The sequence below is a fragment of the Arachis ipaensis genome, chromosome B2, assembly GCF_059453495.1.
Source record: "Arachis ipaensis isolate K30076 ecotype BB chromosome B2, ASM5945349v1, whole genome shotgun sequence".
NCBI classification, from domain to species: domain Eukaryota; kingdom Viridiplantae; phylum Streptophyta; class Magnoliopsida; order Fabales; family Fabaceae; genus Arachis; species Arachis ipaensis.
Window position 1 is genome coordinate 22103307 of NC_142437.1, and position 6310 is coordinate 22109616.

The window sequence follows — 6310 nt, forward strand, 5'->3', positions numbered from 1 at the left end:
TGATCTTCAAGTTGTTCTTGGTAAATCTTCTTGTTTGATCTTGATGTTTTCTTGTTTTGTGTCTTTTCTTGTTTTTCATGTACATTTTTGCATTCATAGTGTCTGAACATGAAAGATTTCTAAGTTTGGTGTCTTGCATGTTTTTTTTGCATATACAATTTTCAAAAATAAGTTCTTGATGTTCATCATGATCTTCAAAGTGTTCTTGGTGTTCATCTTGACATTCATAGCATTCTTGCATGCATTCATTGTTTTGATCCCTAACTTTCATGCATTGAGTCCTTTTCATGTTTTTCTCTTTCATCATTAAAAATTCAAAAATAAAAAAAAAAATCTTTCCCTTTTTCTCTCATAAATTTCAAAAATTTGGATTGACTTTTTCAAAATTTTTAAAATTCAATTGTTTCTTATGAGTCAAATCAAATTTTCAATTTAAAAATCTTATCTTTTTCAAAATCTTTTTCAAAAATCAAATCTTTTTCATTTTTCTTATTTATTTTTGAAAATTTTAAAAATCTTTTTCAAAAATCTTTTTCTTAATTTTATATCATATTTTCGAAAATATCATCAACAATTAATGTTTTGATTCAAAAATTTCAAGTTTGTTACTTACTTGTTAAGAAAGATTCAAACTTTAAGTTCTAGAATCATATCTTGTGATTTCTTGTGAATCAAGTCATTAATTGTGATTTTAAAAATCAAATCTTTTTCAAAACTAATTTCAATCATATCTTTTCAAAATTATTTTTTTATCTTACCTTTTTCAAAATCATATCTTTTTAATCATACCTTTTCATATCATATCTTTTTCAAATATCTTTTCTAACTTCTTATCTTCTTATCTTTTCAAAAATTAATTTTCAAAACTTTTTCAACTAACTAATTGACTTTTTGTTTGTTTCTTATCTTTTTCAAAACTACCTAACTAACTCTCTCTCTCTAATTTTCGAAAATCTCTTCCCTCTTTTTCAAAAATTCTTTTTAATTAACTAATTGTTTCAATTTTTAATTTTAATTTGATTTCATTCCTAATTTTCGAAAATCACTAACCCCTTTTCAAAATTTTATTTTCGAAAATCCTCCTTCTCTCTCATCTCCTTCTATTTATTTATTCATCTACTAACACTTCATCTCACCCAAATTTTGAGCTGAAACCTCAATTAGTTTCTCTGATGCAACAAAACTGCAAGTTTCATGGACTTCCATCTGAAGATTCCTTTCAGTTCTTAACTGAATTCTTGCAGATCTGTGATACTGTTAAGACTAATGGAGTAGATCCTGAAGTCTACAGGCTCATGCTTTTCCCTTTTGCTGTAAGAGACAGAGCTAGAGTGTGGTTGGACTCTCAACCCAAAGATAGCCTGAACTCTTGGGATAAGCTGGTCACGGCTTTCTTAGCCAAGTTCTTTCCTCCTCAAAAGCTAAGCAAGCTTAGAGTGGATGTTCAAGCCTTCAGACAGAAAGAAGGTGAATCCCTCTATGAAGCTTGGGAGAGATACAATCAACTGACCAAAAAGTGTCCTTCTGACATGCTTTCAGAATGGACCATCTTGGGTATATTCTATGATGGTCTGTCTGAATTAGCTAAGATGTCATTGGATACTTCTGCAGGTGGATCCATTCACCTAAAGCAAACACCTGCAGAAGCTCAAGAACTCATTGACATGGTTGCTAGTAACCAGTTCATGTACACTTCTGAGAGGAATCCTGTGAGTAATGGGACGCCTCAGAAGAAGGGAGATCTTGAAATTGATACTCTGAATGCCATATTGGCCCAGAATAAAATATTGACTCAGCAAGTCAATATGATTTCTCAGAGTCTGAATGGAATGCAAGCTGCATCCAACAGTACTCAAGAGGCATCTTCTGAAGAAGAAGCTTATGATCCTGAGAACCCTGCAATAGCAGAGGTGAATTACATGGGTGAACCATATGGAAACACCTATAATCCCTCATGGAGAAATCACCCAAATCTCTCATGGAAGGATCAACAAAAGCCTCAACAAGGCTTTAATAATGGTGGAAGAAACAGGTTTAGCAATAGCAAGCCTTTTCCATCATCCACTCAGCAACAGACAGAGAATTCTGAGCAGAATCCATCTAGCTTAGCAAATTTAGTCTCTGATCTATCTAAGGCCACTGTGAGTTTCATGAATGAAACAAGGTCCTCCATTAGAAATTTGGAAGCACAAGTGGGCCAGCTGAGTAAAAGAATCACTGAAACCCCTCCTAGTACTCTCCCAAGCAATACAGAAGAAAATCCAAAAGGAGACTGCAAGGCCATTGATATAACCATCATGGCCGAATCCAAGGAAGAAGGGGAGGACATGAATCCCAAGGAGGAAGACCTCCTAGGACGTCCAGTGATCAATAAGGAGTTTCCCTCTGAGAAACCAAAGGAATCTGAGACTCATCTAGAGACCATAGAGATTCCATTGAACCTCCTTATGCCATTCATGAGTTCTGATGAGTATTCTTCTTCTGAAGAGAATGAGGATGTCACTGAAGAACAAGTTGCCAAGTTTCTTGGTGCAATCATGAAGCTGAATGCCAATTTATTTGGTAATGAGACTTGGGGAGATGAACCTCCCCTGTTCACCAATGAACTAAATGCATTAGATCAACTGAGATTGCCTCAGAAGAAACAGGATCCTGGAAAGTTCCTAATACCTTGTACCAGGCACAATGACCTTTGAGAAGGCTCTATGTGACCTGGGGTCAGGAATAAATTTCATGCCACTCTCTGTAATGGAGAAATTGGGAATCTTTGAGGTACAAGCTGCTAAAATCTCATTAGAGATGGCAGACAATTCCAGAAAATAGGCTTATGGACAAGTAGAGGACATGTTAGTAAAGGTTGAAGGCCTTTACATCCCTGCTGATTTCATAATCCTAGATACTGGGAAGGATGAGGATGAATCCATCATCCTTGGAAGACCCTTCCTAGCCACAGCAAGAGCTGTGATTGATGTTGACAGAGGTGAATTAGTCCTTCAATTGAATGAGGACTCCCTTGTGTTTAAAACTCAAGATCATCCTTCTGTAAACATGGAAAAGAGGCACGGTAAGCTTCTCTCAAAACAGAGTCAACCAGAGCCCCCACAGTCAAACTCTAAGTTTGGTGTTGGGAAGTCTCAACAATGCTTTGAACATCTGTGTGGAGCCATGAGAGCCCACTGTCAAGCTATTGACATTAAAGAAGCGCTTGTTGGGAGGCAACCCAATTTTTATTTATCTAATTTTAATTTATTTTTATTGTTATTTCATGTTTTATTAGGTTCATGATCATGTGGAGTCACAAAATAAATATAAAAATTGAAAACAGAATCAAAAACAGCAGAAGAAAAATCACACCCTAGAGGAGGATCTTACTGGCGTTTAAACGCCAGTAAGGAGCATCTGGCATTGAACGCCAGAAACAAGCAGCATCCTGGCGTTCAGACGCTAGAAATGCACAGTGAGGAAAGCTGGCGCTGAACGTCAGAAACAAGCATAGAACTGGCGTTCAACGCCAGAAACATGCTGCATCTGGGCGCTGAACGCCCAGAACAAGCATCAATTCGGCGTTTAAACGCTAGAATTGCATGCAAAGGCAATTTACATGCCTAATTGGTGCAGGGATGCAAATTCTTGACACCTCAGGATCTGTGGACCCCACAAGATCAACTCAGCATCTGTGGACCCCACAGGATCCCCACCTACCACCACTCACTCTCTTCCCTCTTCTCAATATTCATCCTCTCTTCCCAATAAACACTCTTCCCCATAAACCTACCTCATAAACTCCACCTACCTTCAAAATTCAAAATCAATTTCCCACCCAAACCCACCCTATATGGCCAAAACTAACCCCCCTCCCCTCCCTATATAAAGCCCTCCATTCTTCCTCATTTTCACACAACACAACCCTCTCTTCCCCTTCTTGGCCGAATACACCTCTCCCTCCTCTCCTCCATATTTCCTTCTCTTCTTCATCTATTCTTTCTTCTCTTGCTCGAGGGCGAGCAATATTCTAAGTTTGGTGTGGTAAAAGCATAAGCTTTTTGTTTTTCCATTACCATTGATGGCACCTAAGACCGGAGAATCCTCTAAGAAAGGGAAAGGGAAGACAAAAGCTTCCACCTCCGAGTCATGGGAGATGGAAAGATTCATCTCCAAAGCTCATCAAGACCACTTCTATGATGTTGTGGCCAAGAAGAAGGTGATCCCCGAGGTCCCTTTCAAGCTCAAGAGAAATGAGTATCCGAAGATCCGACATGAAATCCAAAGAAGAGGTTGGGAAGTTCTAACAAACCCCATCCAACAAGTCGACATCCTAATGGTTCAAGAGTTCTATGCCAATGCATGGATCACTAAGAACCATGATCAAAGTAAGAACCCAAATCCAAAGAATTATATTACAATGGTTCGGGGGAAATACTTAGATTTTAGTCCGAAAAATGTGAGGTTGGCGTTCAACTTGCCTATGATGCAAGGAGATGCACGCCCCTACACTAGAAGGGTCAACTTTGATCAAAGGTTGGACCAAGTCCTCATGGACATATGTGTGGAAAGAGCTCAATGGAAGATTGACTCAAAAGGCAAATCGGTTCAACTTAGAAGACTGGACCTTAAGCCTGTGGCTAGAGGATGGTTGGAGTTCATTGGTGCACGAAATTGTGATGTCCAGGCTCAAACAATCCCTGGCAACGTGAGCAACTTGGTACGCGCAATCGTGATTACACTTTGATTATGTAAAATTCATGGCTCTTTCTTTCCCTGGCAATGGCGCCAAGAACATGGTGCTAATACCATGGTTCACAACTTCGATACAACTAACCAGCAAGTGCACTGGGTCGTCCAAGTAATACCTTACGTGAGTAAGGGTCAAATCCCACGGAGATTGTTAGTATGAAGCAAGCTATGGTCACCTTGCAAATCTCAGTTAGGCAGATATAAATTGATAATGGTGTTTTCGAATTTAATATAATAAAATAGGGATAGAAATACTTATGTAATTCATTGGTGAGAATTTCAGATAAGCAAATGGAGATGCCTTCGTTCCTCTGAACCTCTGCTTTCCTGCTATCTTCATCCAATCAGTCTTACTCCTTTCCATGGCTGGCTTTATGCAAGGGCATCACCGTTGTCAGTGGCTACATCCCCTCCTCTCAGTGAAAAATATGCTCACATGCTCTGTCACAGCACGGCTAATCATCTGTCGGTTCTCGATCATGCTGGAATAGGATTCACCCTCCTTTTGCGTCTGTCACTAACGGCCAGCACTCGCGAGTTTGAAGCTCGTCACAGTCATTCAATCATTGAATCCTACTCGGAATACCACAGACAAGGTTTAGACTTTCCGGATTCTCTTGAATGCCGCCATCATTCTAGCTTACGCCACGAAGATTCTGGTTAGGAGATCTAAGAGATATTCATTCTAGCTTATTTCATGTAGAACGGAAGTGTTTGTCAGGCACGTGTTCATAGGGGAGAATGGTGATGAGCGTCACACATAATCATCACCTTCATCACGTTCTTGGGTGCGAATGGATATCTTAGAAGCGAAATAAGATGAATTGAATAGAAAACAGCAGTACTTTGTATTAATCCTTGAGGAACAGCAGAGCTCCACACCTTAATCTATGGAGTGTAGAAACTCTACCGTTGAAAATACATAAGTGAAAGTCCAGGCATGGCCGAGATGGCCAGCCCTCAAACGTGATCTAAGATAGCATACAACTGATCAAAAATGGTCAAAAAGACCAGTAAAAGGTCCTATTTATAATAAACTAGCTACTAGGGTTTACAGAAGTAAGTAATTGATGCATAAATCCACTTCTGGGGTCCACTTGGTGTGTGTTTGGGCTGAGCTTGAGTGTGACACGTGTAGAGGTCCTTCTTGGAGTTGAACGCCAGTATTTGTGCCAGTTTGGGCGTTCAGCTCTGGTTTTGGCTCCTTTTCTGGCGCTGGACGCCAGATTTGGGTAGAAAGCTGGCGTTGAACGCTAGTTTACGTCGTCTATTCTTGGCCAAAGTATGGACTATTATACATTGTTGGAAAGCCCTGGATGTCTAATTTTCAACGCAATTAAAAGCGCGCCATTTCGAGTTCTGTAGCTCCAGAAAATCCACTTTGAGTGCAGGGATGTCAGAATCCAACAACATCAGCAGTCCTTCTTCAACCTCTGAATCTGATTTCTGCTCAAGTCCCTCAATTTCAGCCAGAAAATACCTGAAATCACAAAAAAACACACAAACTCATAGTAAAGTCCAGAAATGTGAATTTAACATAAAAACTAATGAAAACATCCCTAAAAGTAACTAGATC

At 39.3% G+C, this 6310-nt stretch overlaps 1 non-coding gene across 1 annotated transcript; it reads right to left on the bottom strand.

The window, feature by feature from the left end:
• Positions 1–1427: 1427 nt before the first annotated feature.
• Positions 1428–1535, bottom strand: LOC148573278 (small nucleolar RNA R71). Its single transcript, XR_015906153.1, has one exon. It is a non-coding gene; the product is annotated as a small nucleolar RNA R71 (small nucleolar RNA).
• Positions 1536–6310: the final 4775 nt, after the last annotated feature.